Source organism: Sphaerodactylus townsendi, linkage group LG10 (genome assembly GCF_021028975.2).
Source record: "Sphaerodactylus townsendi isolate TG3544 linkage group LG10, MPM_Stown_v2.3, whole genome shotgun sequence".
NCBI lineage: Eukaryota > Metazoa > Chordata > Lepidosauria > Squamata > Sphaerodactylidae > Sphaerodactylus > Sphaerodactylus townsendi.
Window position 1 is genome coordinate 33,176,383 of NC_059434.1, and position 18,458 is coordinate 33,194,840.

General features: G+C 42.4%; 1 long non-coding RNA gene across 1 annotated transcript in view; it reads left to right on the forward strand.

Annotated features, from left to right (window-relative positions):
* Window positions 1–1,801: 1,801 nt before the first annotated feature.
* LOC125439725 overlaps window positions 1,802–18,458 on the forward strand; it is a 29,802-nt gene continuing 13,145 nt past the window's right edge. Inside the window, exon 1 of the long non-coding RNA XR_007245571.1 lies at window positions 1,802–1,868. This is a non-coding gene — a long non-coding RNA (uncharacterized LOC125439725). The remainder of the gene's footprint in view (window positions 1,869–18,458) is intronic.

Consider the following 18,458-nt stretch of genomic DNA (forward strand, 5'->3'; position numbering starts at 1 on the left):
TTCCATGCCTCTGTGCTGTCCTTCACCTCCTCATGCCATTTTATTGCAACACTGAGGCCGTTTCTGCACAGCCAGCTGAGCGGGGGTGCATCAGCATGGTTCATGAATTGTTCCATTCACGTGAATGGTCCCACTGACTCCACAGCCAGGGGCGCAGCCTTTGCATGGGCTTCACTGCTCCCAAACGCCTCCTACCTACTGCTGCCTTCCCTCACTCTGTAGAGGTGAGGGGACACGCCCCCCGTAGCCAGAGCGATGCCTCTGGGGTCAGAGGCGTCCAGGAGCAATGCAGGAAATATGCCGGCTTCCAACCGGTGCCGTTCGCTCAGCACCAGATGGAAGTCACCATTTTCCAAAAAACACTGTGGGAGGTGAGAGAGCGATGCTGCATCGATTTGGCGGTGGCACCTGTGCAAACGCCCCCCCCCCCATGGTGTTTTACTGGGCCAAAACAGCCTGAGTTCACTCTGTTTCCCCTCACTTGTTTATTTCTGTCATTTCTATGTGTTTTTAATGGAGGGGGGGGGTTAAAATCTTTGAAGCACCAATTATATGAGCTTCAGAGAATTGCAGCAAGAAGTACTGAAGCATTGAAGCATCAACAAATAATTCAAAAAGGGGAAAAATCCTACTGGTGGCCATATTTCAAGGGGATGAGTGAGGACTAACATCATGGTAAAGGAGGGGACTGAAATCCCGGTATTTGTAAAATGTTTTAAGGGATTTGTGTGGAAAGGACCAGATGTAGAAGTATCCCACAACTGTAAATATCTTATAAGAAAACTATTCATGTCACACACTATGGAACTGGATTTTGCTGGATGAGAAGTTTCTTAGTTTATAGAAACCTCTGGCATGTTGCTCCTTTGTAACCCCTGCTTTCTGCTTGTGGCACACAATAAAGCTAACCTCTTGGGGGGTGCTGGTATGGAGAAACCTGCCTTGCTGGATATTAGCTGCACATTTTTTCTAACCATATCAAGTTATGATTCTATATTACAGTGGCAATTCTCAAGTGACAAAAAGTGTAACCCCTTCCTAATTAGAAAAAAAGAACCAAAAAACCTAGGCCACTTACCTGTATATAAAATAATACCAGCAGTTCACATTACTAGGTTTTATGAACTAATAAAATGAATGACAAACTGCAGAAAAACAGCCGATGTATTTAATTGCCCAACAAATGATTGGATATATTGAACTATCTGCCAACCAACTTAAAACAAAACAGTATGGGCAGCCTTGGTTTGGAAGTGCCTAACAGCTTTTTAACTACAAATACAGAGATCAAAAGATATAGAAGTTGTAAGAAATGTCAATATTAATCTGATTTTAGATATACGTGCTGTTTTAGATATAGATATAAATGTTTAGATATACACATATTCAAGCACTATTCACTCATAAAAGTGTGTACTTCACAAGTTACAGATGGCACATCTTAGAAATCAGCCTGTTATTATAAAAGTGAATAATTTTACATGGCTTCCTTATGATCCCCAAGCCTACACACACTTACTTAGAAGTAAGTGTACTCAGGAACTGCTAAAAAGATCACTTGGGTATTGCAGAATAGCTAATGATGGAGATTCACAGCTTCTTTGTGTGAGATTTTTCCTCATCTGACATATTTGGGTCAAGAGCACTGAGATCTAAAGTTCAAATACAGGTCAACAGTGTTTGGTAAATCCAAGAGTCTGACATAACCTATTCTATCACTTTAACCTCTAAGACTTCTGTCTTAGTACATAGTTATGGACTGTGTATGGTATGAAAAGAGTCTTTGACCCATGCTCTGAAAGCTGGACACTTCAGGTATGGAGGACTGACAAGTCTTTGTGCTTGCCTTCATTATGAGCTTCACACAGGTCAGTACTGAAATGAAATTGATTTAACCTTTGAATGCCTGGAGTTTCTAGACCGGAGGCATCTCTGGAAGCAGTGCCAAGTTGCACTACCTTGAAGTGGGCAAATGTTCCCAGTGAAATACGCAGAGACAGATATGCATTTTAGATTCATATTTTGCTATTGCTGGGGCTGTGTCTCCGTTGATAAAAACCCCAGAGGTGCCCTTTTTTTAAGTATTAGAAAGTTTTATATACTGAAGCAACTATATTGAACAGGAGAGGAAGAGAAGTTGGAGAATTAAATTTAGATGGAAAAATTATGTGTGTGAGATTGACAGGTTAATAATACATTAATGTAATGTAACCTGAAACAAACCAACCCGACCACCGCCAATTGGGATATTCCTGAAGGCAGAGATGACTTTAATTAGCTTCCTGTAGCCTGTTAGCTCGAATATGGCCCCTTTTGCTGGTGTGGGTTTATGTTTGCAAAAAGAGTGGCAAAGTCCATTGGGCTGCATAGTGGCTTCTCTATTTCTCAGGCTGGGGCTGAATTCAGAAGAGAAAGTAAACCAGTACCTTCCTTCTCTCCCTTTCCAAAAAATCCACCAGAACCTACTTTTTAGAAACTTCAGTAGACTGTTCTTAACATGTTGTAACATACCATAACCCTTTATTTTCAGAACACTTTCTTCAATTAGTTTGTTGTTTACCTTACTTTAGATGTGCTCTAAATTATTGAAAAAGAGAGATGTATGTATTATATCAAAAAGTTAGTAAAATGACTTTAGACTTGCACTTTGACAAAGTTTCGACATACATGATGCTAGAGTTTGGAGATTAGAACTCCAGGTGTGTTTTTGGATTTTTCAAATCAACCACCAGCCTCAGAATTTGTGTCATGCCCTTTAGTCAGTTGATTTCTTGCTCTTTCTTTCTCTGTTAATCCAACCTAGCTGTGAGAATCAGATGAGATAGTTGAAAAGTATTTATACTGCCCTGAGCTCCTTGGCAAAGAGGAACAAATATGCAGATGAAGGGGCTCCTATTGCCACATGCTTCATATACAAAATATATAAAACACATCAGCTTTCCATTCTGGACATTCATGACACTTGAGGACATTGTTTAGATGGTAAAGGAGAAACTGTGCCAGTCCTTTTACTCTTGATCACTTTGTGGATATCTCTTGATCACTTTGTGGATATCTGAATTTGAATACAAATTCTTTGTGGATATCTGAATTTGAATACAAATTCTTTTACTACACCAAAAGAAATTGGATCCAACCTTAATCCACAATTATGGGACTGTGAGCTTTCCACATTTACTCTAAGGCAGTGGTGGCGAACCTATGGCACGGGTGCCAGAGGTGGCACTCAGAGCCCTCTCTGTGGGCATGGACAAACAGAGTGCTCCCCACCCACATCTACGCTGGCCTGGGCCACTGGGCTTGATTATTAGCATTAAACCTAAGACCTAGTGTAGGTAACCCTGTTAAGCGCTGTTAAACCCCACTGATTTTCATGTGAAGAACTAAAGTATGATCCTTTACCTGGGAGTAAGCTCAGTTGCTGGCAATGGGGCTTGCTTCTGAGTAAACCCTCCTAGGGTCGTGATTCACCCAATGGAAGAGTTGCACGGTTGCTTCAAAGCAAAGCCATTGACTACCAAGCTTACTCCCAAGTAACGCACGCCTTGGAGTCAACCGTTTTTTCTAAAGTAAAACCTCGGTATTCAGGTTAAATTGCCGTGTTGGCACTTTGTGATAAATAAGTGGGTTTTGTGTTGCAATTTGGGCACTTGGTCTCGAAAAGGTTTGCCATCACTGCTCTAAGGAGACATGAGAAGGACAGTGCTGACTTAAAAACAGTTAATACCCTTCTACCTCCACCCACTTCAATGAATTTAGGGTGGTGTGCCTCTATTTGAGATTGCACTATGACACCTGCAATTTCTTCTACAGTTCTAGGGAAATTGCATATAGGTCAAAATCCCTGTACGATCCCTATTTAAGAAGAACCTGCTTTTACCTACAGAGATGCTGATGTACCTTCCAATACTTTCATACAACAAGCAAAGTAAAAAACAGATCTCTTACTGAAATTAAAATTTGTGTACAGCACACGCATCATTCCACAATGCAACTACATGGCTTAAATCTCTGCATGATGCTAGAAGAAAAGAAAGACAAGTGGAAGTTATGCATGCATTCTCTGCCAGCACTTTCACAACAAAATGTGAACTTTCTGTCAAACATGATTGTTGCAGCTACTTTAGAAATTAGACTGAAGCCTGGCTTAGATAATTAAAGCTCATAGGCAAGCATACACTATTTAAGTGTGTATTTTATTTGGTGGGTTATATTTAGTTTTGCTTCAAAAGCATTGTTTCCAGCACAGAGCCCTGCCCTCCAAATAAATACATAAGGATTGATTAAAATGAGCAATCAGTTTTGCAGCTGTGAGGGTAACATCAGTGACTCATTTGCAAAGATGATGGCATTACATCTACTTAATTTTAGATCATTGTTAACAATAGTGAAATTCACTGAGATCTGCCATAGGGAACAGTTCCAGCTCGGTCCCCTCATTAGCCAATTTGGTGACCCAAATGAAACATCTGGGTTAAGAGTGACAAATGTAACAATCCCAGGAGTTCTTAAATGTCAACATGACTCTTGGTGGTTTCATTTGAATTGGCCTGTGAATAGATTGACCTTGTAAGCCAGAGGAAAAAAGTAGGTGTTTTAAAAAGGGAAACACACAGTCATTTATTGCATGGTATGAGATTTTACGGCTGCAGTAATAGTTAGCAGTGAAACAATACGAAGCCTACAATGATAATTATTGCTTTATCATCCCATGAAGTCACTCTGAGCTTTGAATCGTAAATGACCTATATAATTTGGGGGAAAGTGAAGAAAATGACATGGGTGTATGCTTGTGGGTGGGTGTGTAGCGTTCACAGTACAGACCTGATGACGCACTGTTTGATCAGGGTCTATTTGATCAAACTGCGAAAAGATTTTTGCTTGGGCCCAAATCTCTCTCATTTTTACAGTAATTGTAATAATCTAATACCATTCACTGCTTTGCATTGGGATTCATTGCGGACTGATCTGTAAATCAGTGCCCAAGGCGCTTTCCTTGGACAGATTTATTTAACTGTATTGGGGCTCTTTAACATCCTTCAAGGAACTACAATAAGCTCTTTATGAATGTTACATTCCTTGCTCATAACTAAAAAGAGGACAGCATACAAAGAATAACAAAAAACTACATGCTATGAAAAGGATTAGGAGAACTCTGTGTCAAAATGGACAAAGAAAAGCTGGTATTATGCTATAAAAATAATGGCTTTTCTGTCTCTTGGGCAAGGAGAAATAACTTTTCCGCCACATAATAAATTTATTAACCTTCCCGACCTCATCATTCCCACCTTAGTTGAGATACAGCATCAAAGACAAGAACATCTGTTTGACAGCAACATTTTCAAATTCATGCGGCTTGTTAACAGGCATGTTTTGCAGAGGACATTCTAAAAGTTATTGCATCAGCACCACCTCGTGGCTGTTGTAAAAATTACTAAATAAAATTGTGGAGTGTCATTAACAGGGTTTTTTCCCCAAAATGTTAATGGTTTGGAGAACACTGACAATATTATGAATGTATTGGAACTTTTATTTTAAAGAAGCTGATCTTTTGAGGTCAGATACACATGCTCATACTCAAACATAAAATGCTACCTACTGCATAATTTCGAAAGAGTGCACTTTTTCCTTTACCCACTTCCACCTAAACAACCACATATGTGAACTGAGAAGTTAACAGTGATTTCAGACCAAAAAAGGAACAGGTAAAGTCTGAAGTTATTTTTCAGCAGCTTCAACATTATTACTGTTCACATTCAATTTGTGAATCAGAATGTGAATCAAAATTCCAAATTTACCTTTGGGCCAAAGTCCAACCTTTCCAATCAGATTGTACTTCAAGTTTCACTTCTCTGTAGAAATTGTTGCAATTGATGTATTAATTCTTGTATGCATAATTCTGTAATTTTGTCCATATAATCTGATTTTACTCTTTACAATCAAAAGAGGTTCTGTACACCTTTTTGTATATTTATATATATGTATTACATATTCAGGTGCACACAGTTATGCATTATGTACAGTTTTTCTTATTTTTCTCTTTTCTTTGAAGGTTTATTTTTGAGATCCTCTCCTCTCCACTTTTTAATATTGTTCTCCTCATATTTACAATCACAAAGACTTTATTACTTATTCAATAACAATTATTTATTTAGCTTTTTCTAACAGAAACTATCATGCATACTTGCAGGGTTAAAAGGCAAAACTTACAGGCATTGTGTTATGAGGCTGTTAAAACAAGACATGTTTATAGAGCAGTTTAATCACATCCAGAGAGAGAGGAAAAATGGTTTATGTGGATTCCAGTTTCTCATATTTATACCTTTTTCCTGAGGAATATACTGTGTTTATAGCAAATTGGTCAGTCTTTTCACCTTGAGTTTTGCCAACAAGGACCATAACTGTGTCAAAACATCAAACAAAACACTCAGATGATGCTTATAAAAGGCTGTTTCTGCATGGCACACTTACACCGGGTTACAGTTGGTTTCTTACAATCCAGGTCCATTTTATCCTGGTCTCTCCCTTTGCATGGCTGCCCATTTCTGCGAAGGAATTGAGTGACAACCAGAAGGAAATACTCCAGTTTGTTTCACACGAAGTTGTGTCTTTTGTATTTACACTGCAAGCATAACCACGCAGGTGCAACCATCCCCGGTGTTTTGCATTTTGATTGGCTTTTGTTTTGGGGCAGTGGGGGGGGGACAAAACCCATTCCTTTTCCAGTTCTGGATAGGACCTGGTGCAGACCTCAACATGGCAAGCCGTAGCAAAAAACAATGGGGCACAGCATCACATCATATTCCCACTCACGTTCTCACGTGCCCACTGGGTTGGAAAAATAAACTGGTTCTGCTCTAGTGGTGTTTACATGGTAGAGTGTTAACCACGGGATTTTGGAAGAGAATCTCCAATGGATGATTCTTGAAAATCTTGGGATGAGGGAAGTATTGTGGGACAAATCTGCCTTAGGACTGGGAACCGTGCAAACTTCTTGGCCAAACCGGGATATTTCCCTTGCTCAACCTGGGAAATTTGGACCATGCAGAAACGACCAAAGACAGCTTTTATCAAGTGTGTAATTATAATCATAAGATATTTACATATGACCATTCCAATCCTTCATTCTCACCAGATGCCTAAAAACCATGCAGATGTGAATAAAGGTTGCCAAAACCCAAGCTGCTATAAAATAAAGAAGCAGCAAATTCCAGAGCAGGACAATCTGTACAGATTTTTTTAAAGTCTGCTAAAATCTGCTTTCCATTGAAAATTGGGTAGGAAAAGGGGGGAAATAATATTTCTTCTAGTTTTAAATGCTGGAAAAAATGTGGCTATAGGCAACCAAATAACAGATATTAGTTTGTGGAACACAGAACTGCTGTTTTCTGGGGAAATAGGGCAGACTGGCAGATGTATGTTATTATTTCAGTAGCTGTCTAAAATCAGAAAAAATATACCTAATCAATAAAATGTGAGCACATCAAAACACACTGAAATTATTTATAGCAAAGTGGTTAGCATATTCACCAAACTGCATATTTACAACAATTACACTATTTTGAATGTGCTTGGTTTTAATCCACATAATTCCAGAAAATATTTCAATAATTTTCTTGCCAGTATAGCACATGCATATTCAAACACACAAACACATACACACAAGGTTGCACTTATACAATTATATTCACTTTGGCCACAGGTTAAATGGCTGAACATGATGAACTGTATTGGCTTCAACAGGTTCCAATGTGCTTCATGATACTTTTAACTCTGCGTTAGATTGGGATTGGGATCCTGGATTAATTTGAAATTTGTTTCCTAAGTAAAACTCAAAACATGATGGATTCTTGAAATGTTTGTTGACAAGGACACTGCAAAAATGAATAACACAATTGCATGTGTACTGGCTTAGTATAACCTACAAATCAAAACTACTGGTATGTGCTAATGTAAAAAAATACTAGATTTACTGGGCAGAGGTATAATTGAGCTAAATCTCCCTGGCGGATTGGTGTCAAAACTTGGTGTGACCATATCAGTGACATAGCTAGGAAAAATGGAGCCCGGGGCAAAATCTGAGTTTTCTGCCCCACCCTCTCATATAGGCAGCCATCCTTCCCCACCACTGCCAAACAAAGGTTTTGGGGTACCAGGTCATCTCAAAGTCACCATCACATTACAAAACATGCCTCAACTCACAAATCTGGGTAGAAGCTGGATCCAGATCATTTTAAATAGATCCTCATGAATTCGTATGATTTTTGCATTGGAATGAAATGAAACCACCATGAAACTGTATAATATGTCTTAGTCTACAGGCAGCACCGAAACAATCATGCATTCCACACTCTGTAGCACCACAGTGGCACAAAAACCTGCTTGAAAAACATGGATCCTCATGATTTTTGCACTGTCATCCCAAAATCACCAGCACATCACAACTCCAGCCATTAGCCACCTGTCTGAACACAACAATCTCACATCCCATGCTTCATGGTGCCACAGTGGCACAAAAACCTGCTTGAAAAACATGGATCCTCATTATTTTTTCACTTGGTCAACCAAAAACCACCTGCACATCACAGCTCATACACATGTCTGAACACAATAATCTTGCATCCCATGCTCTGTGTCACCGCAGTGGTGCAAAAACCTGCTTGGAAAACATGGATCCTCATGGATCCTTATGGTTTGTGCACTAAGTCCACTCCAAATCAGCATCACATCATAGCCCAAGCCCAGTGGTGGGATTCAGCAGGTTTGCACCACTTCAGCAGAATTGGTTGTTAAAATGGTGCTTGTAAACAATCAGTTGTTAAATTATTTTAATCCCACCACTGGAACCCGTTGTTAAATTATTTTAATCCCACCACTGCCCAAGCCCCTGGCCACATGTCTGAACACAACAATCACACATCCCATATTCTGTGGCACAAAAACCTGCTTGGAAAACATGGATCCTGATGGATCCTCCTGATTTTTGCACCTTCACCCCAAAATCACCACCTCTCAGAACAATGCCAGCTGAGCTAGGGGTGGCGGGAGGGAGACAAGGGTTGGGTAGGGATTGGAGAAGGTGGCAAAGGATGGCTAGGGGTGCAGGAGATGGGAAGGGATGACTAGGGGCAGGGAAAATGGAAAGTATTGGCTAGGGGTGGGGGAGTGTGGGAAGGAGTGGCTAGGGGTTGGGGAGGGTGGCTAGAGGTGGAGGGAGGGTGGCAAGGGTTGAGGAGGGTGGCTAGGGGTGGGAGAGGTTGGCAAGGGGTGGATGGAGGGTGGCAAGGGGTGGTTAGGGGTTGTGGAGGTTGGCAAGGGGTTGGGGAAAGTGGCAAGGGGTGACTAGGACTTGGGGAGGTGGCAAGGGGTGGCTAGGATTTGGGGAGGGTGGCAAGGGGTGACTACAGGTTGGAGACAGTGACGGGGGTGGCTAGGGGTTGGGAAGGTGGCAAGGGGTGACAAGGGATGGCTAGGGGTGGGGGTGCATGGCACTGGGTGGCTAGGGATGAAGGGAGGGTGGCAAGGGGTGGCTAGGGGTTGGGGAGGGTGGCAAGAAGTGGCTAGGGGTGGGGGAAGGTGGCAAGGGATGGCTGGGGTGAGGGAAGGTGGCAAGGGATAGCTGGGGTGAGGGAAGGTGGCAAGGGATGGCTGGGTGGGGGAAATGGGAAAGGGTGGTAGAGGAGGGAAGGCCTCTGCTGGGCCCCATTGGCTTAGCTGGCCTTTTTGGATGGTGAGGAGGTTGCAGGAAATCCTCTGCCAGGCCCCATGTGGGTCTGGGTGACATTTTTGGGTGGCTAGGGGTGCATGTGAAGGCATCTGTTGGGCCCCATGCATGCCTGAGTGGCCTTTTTGGGTGGCAGGGGGCACGAGAAGGCCTCTGACAGGCCCATTGCATGGCTTGGTGGCCTTTTTGGGTGCAGGGGGAGGGAAGGCCTCTGCCAAGGCCCCTGAAGGCCTAACTGGCCTTTTTGGGTGTGGGGGGTGCAGGAAGGCCTTTGCCCCTCTACACCACCACCTTGCACTCGCCCCCTATGCCCCAGTTACCTGACAGGGCCAAGAAGGTGCACCCAGCAGTGGCCTTTGTGAGGCCTGGCTGGCGAGGCTGGCCCAGCAGCGGCCTTTGGGGGTGAGGGGTGAGGTCTGGAGGGTGATTTTCTACCCCCCCCATGAGCCACCAGTGCCCGTCCTGTGTGCTGGAAACACCACCTTCCACGGCAGCGGGTGGAAGGCGCCATTTTTGAAAAGTGGTGTTTCCACGCCACTTGGGCTGCACGAGCCTGGCGCTGCTGCATTGCAGCAGTGCCTGCTGTGTGAACACCATCTCAGGGATGGCATTTTTGCTATCCCTGGGGCGCTGTATTCCTCCTGTGCGGAAACAGCCTCTGAGAATAAAGATGGAGTTTAAGACAATTGGTGGGCAACTTCACTCACAGCAAATTACAGTTCTAATCAGCAGTTCAGATACATCAGATACAAAACAGTGTGTGTGTGTTTTAAACAGAATACCCATTAAACTTCCTTTGGCTTCCTGAAACTATGGACTATAAAAAAATATACTACAACTGTTACACTGGGTCAGCAAACAACAGCTCAAGTGCTAACTCAGGAAAATGTACTTTGCTTTTTAGGTTTATTCTGCTTAATTTTCCAGGCTTTATTCCACATGGATGGATTACATCGTTTCTAAAACATTTCCCTAAGCTGTTTAGGCTCTAAAACAAATCAAGTCATAAAACTACTGATCAGCTTCTTTGTTTAAAGTTAGCTTCAAATACTTATCAAGCATAAAAGAATTTGCAATAAAGAGTTTCCAGTAGTAAAATAACATCCCTTCCCCCTAGAGCAGCATCATTTCAGAAGAATGTTTTGAGACAACAGAGCTACGCTGCTATTGTGGGTTAGAAAGGGCAGTCCACAGTGTATTGGCATCTTTGCTGAAACATTCTGTTAAAAGCTACACAGAAGTTTATATCTGTAAGCAAAATTAAAATGCAACCTATCTGCAACTAATCAGTAGAGATGTGAAAATGTGCATATTTTATTAATTGTCAGGAAGGCATTCATCCCATTTATTTATTTGGCAAATATTTCCATTTTAAAAATTTGATGTTAAATTTTATGTTACATGTATACGCAATTCATGCAAAATTAGACACCTGTCTTATAGGTAATACAAAGGAAACCCTTCTCCCTCTTAGCCATGGTTTCTGTACAGCATTGCTGGAGCCAACCAAAGTTTTTCCCTTTGTATCCACTGCTGGCTAGTCTGGAACAGTTTTGGCTGCCCATACCACCTCTGTCACCAGCAAGCCCCACATGGTTTTGTCCCTGGGCCTGCAGCATCTTCCACTCCCCCAATTGCTTTAAGTGCCGGGGAGCCCAGCACAGTTCTGGGTCCCACCCAGTGAGCCTGGCATAGCTCCTGCCCCCTACTGCCTACACAGCTGGCAAGCCAGATGCAGCTACGGCACACCTGGCATGGTGTCCAGCATATAGCACATGAGCTGCTGCTGTTCCTGTCAACTTCACTATTGCAGTAGCTGCTGGAGGAGATGGGCTATTGACTGGCCATGTGGTTTTTTGGAGAAATTATAAGCCCCAAATCATTTTTTAAAGTTTTCAGATTTTTCTGCATACCTGGGAAGTTACACAAGATTGCAAAATTATCTGTTTAATATCCACGTGGCCCTAATGCACAGATTTAGATATTCACAGATATCTGCTGTTAGATACATGTAGATGTCTATTTTAAAAAAATATTGTCATGAAATGACATGACTGTGGTTTCATACTGAAATTGAGCTCTTCCACTGAATCCAAATTGTCACAAATTCTCTGGTATTACTACTAATCAGGCTTGCTTCTGCACAAGGGTGGTTTGTGGTGGACAGGCTACCGATGCAGTTGTGTATAAAATCTGATGCAACAAAAATTCCATAGGGTAATTAGTTGTCTCTACATTGTTAGCTATGCTTTCACACCTGATGTGCACTTGAAGGCCTTCCCCACTGTTGTGTTGTCATACCCCCGCTGTGTTTTAATTGTTTTTTTAATATTTTGGGATACATGCAGTGTTGTATAGAAGTGTCACAATACTATAAGCTTTTTAAAACTTCCATGCATTTGCCTAGACACTGATTCCTTTTGTTTATCTTCAGGTGAAAAAGCTAGGGTGAGGGGTGGACAAAATTTCTTCTGTTAACCTAATCCCTGCAATTGCTGCAAGGGACTGGCCCCTCATGGTCTTCATAATAGACTAGAAAAGCACATTAGGAAAGTGTTGCAAGTGAATTTTCTTTAAAAAACAGATTTGAAGTTTTTGGCAGTAGCGGGACAAATCATGAAGGGCCACAGGAAGACATATCCACAGATTTCACAAAGTGCTGCAGAGGGCCAGACTAGTAGCAGTATAGTGTTAAAACAGTGCTGGGTTGTTCTAATTTGGCCCACCAATTTTTTTTAACGTTCTGTTGGTACTGACCATGCGAGGTCTGAGGGAGGTGATTTTTCCAGCAACTGCAGTAAAGTTAATGGGGAAAATGCAGGATAAGGAGGAAACCTTTCAATATCACTAAAGATTTCAAAAGAGCACAGCAGGCAAGTAACACATCTAAGAAACATGAGTAAAAAAAATTTTCCCCACAGGGTCTGGATGGGGCTTGGATTAAAAATGAAACCAAAGAATGGTGTCAATCTAAAATCATGAAGACTTTGAAGATAAATTAAGAGGGAAAAGCAAAACAAAAACAATAAAAACAAGTGCACAGAGGAAAGCAGGCAGGCAGGCAGGCAGGCAAGAACACAGACAAGTGTCTATACATGAGCACAAGCAAGATGTACTGGTACCAGAGAGGAAGGCTTTTTGCACTGATAAAGGCACAGGCTGAGGAAGCAGAAGTTAATAGAAGGAAGAAAAAGCTTTTATTGTATGATTTTGAAATTCAGCTCAGATACTGTGGACTCACATTTTCATTTACTTCCAAGATATACCAGATATTTCCTTTGAAGTAAAAGGCACATTAGACAACCATGTTCCACAGACTGATAATAGCAGGGGGTGTTCAGCAGCAGTGTCAGCAGGCAGGCCTGAAGCCTAAATATTTTCTACAGGGGATTTCCTGATCTGCAGCCTAAAATCCACCAAATAATATCAAGATACTGGAATCAAAAAGATTGGAAGGACTGGCTAACTTTCAAACTCAGTGCTATACAAAGTAAAAGCAAGTATAAGCCAAAAATCAGATACAGCTGCTGTTCCTATACAACCTACAATTAGAGCACCATTCTAACGTGATTATATGAATTTAGAAGACAGAAGTCTCCTAAGATACACGCCTATGTGAATATGACCATCACATCGCCGGCCCAGCTATCTGTATTATTCCCCTCAATATACCCTCTGATTTCTTTCTATCCACATTCTTCATATTTCTTCCAAGTTTGTTGTGGCATCTCATCCCTTTATCAACAGTTAAAAAAGCTGCCTCCTAGTTTTTTGTTCAGAAAAAAAGAAGGCATGAGTGGAGAAAGAGGCTTCCTCCCTGCACATCTGCCATTTCCCCCACCCGAGTTTCAAGCTCTTGCACCCGATATTTTGTGATGTGGGGATTCTCCATGGGCACAGACGTTTGCTCTGCCGGATACAATCCTTTTCAGCTTGCAAAATACATGCTTGTATTCAGCTTGTTCTGCCAATTCCAGAAACATATAGTTTTCCCTTTTAAAAATCCAATTAGCTGTCTTTGAAGCTACACAGACACAATTTCAGAATCACAGCTAACACAGCTACACAGAATCACAGAATCACACAATTTTCATATTGTGTCTGCATAGCTTCAAAGACAGCTCATCAAAAATTTAAAAAGGGAAAATTATATGTTGATGGAATCAGCAGAATGAGTGGTGTATAACCATGTCTTTACAGGCTGAGAAGGCACCCACGGTCAGAGCCTGCAGAGCAAACATCCTGGGCAACTGTCACTAAATAGCTGCGAACACAGAGAATTCCTGAAGCACAAAATGTTGGGCACCTGCAGAGGAGGAACCTGACAAGAGGCTTTAATGGTTGGATGGGAAAAATAAAATGTCTCCTCAGCTCCTGAGCTCTGCAAAGCTAGTAGTAGAAGATCACTTGCAAATGACTTTAGGGAAAAAGTCCACATTTTAGCAACTTCAACAAAAATTGGCTGGAGCGGAAATAAAGCATCCTTAGGATGTCTTGGGGAAAAGGTTATGCAGAGTTCCTTCCCGAGATGACTTTTTTCTGTACTCAGGATGTCTTATTTGTGCTGTGCAGAATAGACTTAAGCTACCAACTCTTTTATTATAGAAGTATTTTTTCCTTATACTCAGCATGTTCCATTGTGGATTGGGGCTTGAACTGCAAAATGGGTCATATTCATGTTGATGCATGTGGACTGAACACACCTTCCTGACATTGAAACAAAAGTTCCATATCCAGTTTAAAGACACCCTCAAATCTAGGCAGCGACCCACAAAATACTACTAAGGAATCTGTGGTTTAACAGCGCACTCCTGAGCATAGCCACCCACTTCTGAGTCCACAAATCAATGGGTTTAAAAGGAAGTACCTCTTCAGAAAATTAATTGTAGGTGATGAGGTGCAACTACAAACTTGGAAGGGTGTCAGAGATCTGAACAGAGTGAAAACTAGAAATAGAAAACTAGAAATATTTAGGGTAATAACACAAAGCTCTGGACCAAGGATCACAAAGTTTCAACCATTTAAAATAATATCATTCACTTAGAATCAAAACCCAATACTAGAAGTCCAATTAAAAGACAATTAATAGAAGTATATAAATACTATACAATTTACAAGCAAAAACAAGAAACTAAAGAGTGTAACCCTGTAAGTAACTATACAGAAGCAAAAAGCAAATAACTACTGCATAACACAAATGGGTTAAAAGCTCTGTTGTACAGTTACTATAACCAGTATGAACTATTTTAGGTGGTGCATTGAATTACTATTTCTTGGGAGGAGGGAGACATTCAGCGTGGATATTTCCAATAAGATGTGTGCATGTCAGTTCTAACTGAGTCCAACTGTTTTTGCTATTCAGTTCATACAATAGTGTGGAGGGTAGAGCTCTTTTTATGCTAAAAATAAATTTCTTACTGTAATTCTTTCTATAAAGACACTCTTCTTATCCTGTAATGGCTGATTGGTTTAAAAGATAAACAGACATTTTTAGGTAGCTTTCCCATCTGGCATGATCAAACATAAAATATCAAGGGAATTAAATATTTTTTTTCCATACAGGGTACATGAATTGTGGAAAAGCTGTTGGCATCACCTTGGTGTCAAGGAGTGCTCAAGTAGGAGAACAGAAGCATCATATTAAAGCATGAGCCCTCCGGGGGAGGGCGGTATAAAAATGTAATAATAAATAAATAAATAAAAAATAAAAGCAGGAGAGGGCAAGAGTACCCAACAAGAAAGATTTCCTGTGCTCACTATGAAAAAGGAAATTGGTGCACAGTAGCTTAAACTTGCTGTAAAATCATGGTTTACTAACATCTGGATAACAGAACCTAGAACCGACAGCTAGCGTGATGCAGTGGTTAAGAGCAGGTGCACTCTAATCTGGAGAACTGGGTTTGATTCCCTGCTCTGCCACTTGAGCTGTGGTGAACCAGATTAGCTTGTGCACTCCAACACATGCCAGCTGGGTGACCTTGGGCTAGTCACAGTCAGAGGTGTACCGGGGGAAAATGGCACCTGGGGCAACACTTGGTCAAGCGCCCCCCCTTGCCGATGCCCCCTGCACCCCACTTACAGTGATGGCTCAAATGAGTGACTCAGGCGGGTGCCACGGTGGCAGGCCAGCCCATGCCCTCCCCGGCCTCCCTGTCAGCATGCATTGGGACTGCTCCAGCTGCATTCGGGGGGCCTAGAGTGGCAGTCATGGCCCACCCCGATCTGCCCCTGACAAGGAGGCCAGGGAAGGCAGGAGCTAGCCTGCTGCAATGATGCCCACCTGAGCTGCTGCGGCCATGTTAGTCAGCTTGGCCAGTGAGCAGTTCCCCGGCATGGAGGGAGGTGCCAGGAGCCAGCTGGGTCACTGCACCAGGCAAGGCCAGGCGCAAGGATCTGGCTGGTATCTGGCACCCCTCCACATGACCCAATGGCATGCATCTGGGGACATGTGATACCCCATGTATCCCTGGTCACAGTTCTTCGGAGCTCTATCAGCCCCACCCACCTCACAGGGTGTTCGATGTGGGGGTGGAAGGAAAAGGAGATTGTAAGCCCCTTTGAGTCTCCTTACAGGAGAGACAGGGGGGATATAAATCCAAACTGCTCCTCCTCTTTCTTCTAGATGAAGTAAGCAACCAAGGCTGCTTCCACATGGAGGTTTTACTCTACTTTGGTCTCCAAACTGGATCACCTTTTGGTTTGTGATGTAATTGCCCATTTTCAGTATTTCTCAGCTTGCAATATGCTCTTTCCCAAACATTCCTTCCCAAACTTTTTTTAAAAAAGCAAACTATATGTGTTAGCATGCTGTCTAGAAGGAATTGTGTGCATTTTCCTGTTATGAAAGAGCTGCACCCAAACCAACACCATTTTCTCACTGTTAGCCCTTCACAGGCATAATTTTGAGCATTTCTCATGCCACCAGAGGTCCTTTTAAAAGCAACTGCTAACACCTAGCTATAGGAACAAAAACTAAAGGTTATAGCGCTATATCGCATACATGAAGAAAGGAACAAAAAAGAGGGCCACAGAATCACCTTAGCAATCTATTATGGTATGCATTTTTGTTATGTTCTCAGGTCATGTAGTTGTCTTATATACGGACTCTTTCCTAAAAGATCACTTTGTAAAGATCAGTGTCTGTCTGATTACATAGAAGATAAACAAAGCAAATAATTTGTATCACTCACAGTTTGCACAAACCTTCCATGTCTGTCCAGGTGTGGGGGCAACCCCCTCCCCGGACTTCCCTGCCAAGGCAACCCCCTCCCTGGACTTCCCTGCAGGGGCAACCCCCTCCCCAGACTCCCCTGTAGAACAGCCCAGGAGCCCTGCGACTGTGACCAGAGCTGAGTCCCACACCCCTGCCAGGCTTGGTGCTGAGATGGGGGGCCACCTGAAGAGCGCCCCGCGGACAGCAGAGGCCACAGCAGGTGACAGGGCTGGCACCGGCTGGCAAACGGTGGAAGGCCGGGAGGCTTGGCCAGGCCACATATCAGTTCCGGACAGGAAACAGCTGAGAGGCTTTGGCCAAGGCCTCAGGCGGGGCTGGGAGCTGCCACTCAGCCAGGTGAGATTGTGAGGAGGTGGGAGGGCTCAAGGGAGTTGAGAGGGGCCTTTAGGCTCAGGGGAGTTGGAAGGGGCCTTTAGGCTCAGGGGAGTTGGGAGGGGCCTTTTGGGATGGGAAGAGAGCCGGAAAGGACAAAAGGGTGTGGGCTGAAGGGGTAGAGGAGGTGGTGATTGATGGAAACGGGACAGATGGGTGGTGGGGAAAGGTTGATGGGAGAGAGAGCAGGACAGCATACAGAAGGAGCGATTGGGAGCGGAGGTAGAGGCAGTGGGCAGTCACAGGATAGAAAGGGGGAAGGAGGAAGAGACCAAGGAGGCTGCCTGGACAGGGCTGTTTTTCCACTCCTCCACATGAAGTATGCTAGTCTTGGGCTAGTCACAGTTTTGAATCCCACCTACCTCACAAGCTGTCTGTTGTGGGGAGAGGAATGGAAAGTAGTTTGTAAGCTGCCTTGAGTCTCCTTACAAGAGAGAAAGGTGGAAGATGAATACAAACTATTCTTCTTCTTTTGGAAAGCAGTGTTTTTGGACAAGTACAGAAGAAAATGACAATAATCTTACAGCTACAGTGCATAATGAAAGGATCAATATTTTAAATCCATGTATATTAGCTCTGGTGTGTTTTTCTCATTTGTCATTAAAAATTGCTACTAAAAAACAACAGTCTAGCATTACTGCATGAAAAGCTCACTCACATTATCCATACTTACAAAAATGTTCAAAAGTAGGCTGCAAGCAGCAAACATTCATAGGGTTCATTTCCAAGAATGGAAAAATCACAGACTTGCAGATGTGGATCAGTATCCTGAATACAACCACAAGTTTTCAAAAGATTATAATTGACTACAAAAGACTACAACTTTTCAGTACAACATACTGTGCTTATTATCAAATAATGTCAGCCAGCAATAGCAAGTAAGTAACCAATATACAATAGATGTATGTGGCTACTGTTTCACAGTTATCTGCAAAGCAGTTATTTTTAAAAGGCCAATTAAGACAGGTATTGATGCTGTGAAATTGGGAACAATGAACCATTATGGAGTACCAAACACACTTGAGAAAATTATTCTGCAAACATGGCTTAGCATAACGAAGCCATTATTCTGCATACAATGGGCATTTATCTGCAATATTGCTTTTTGAATCCATGAAAACAAGAAAG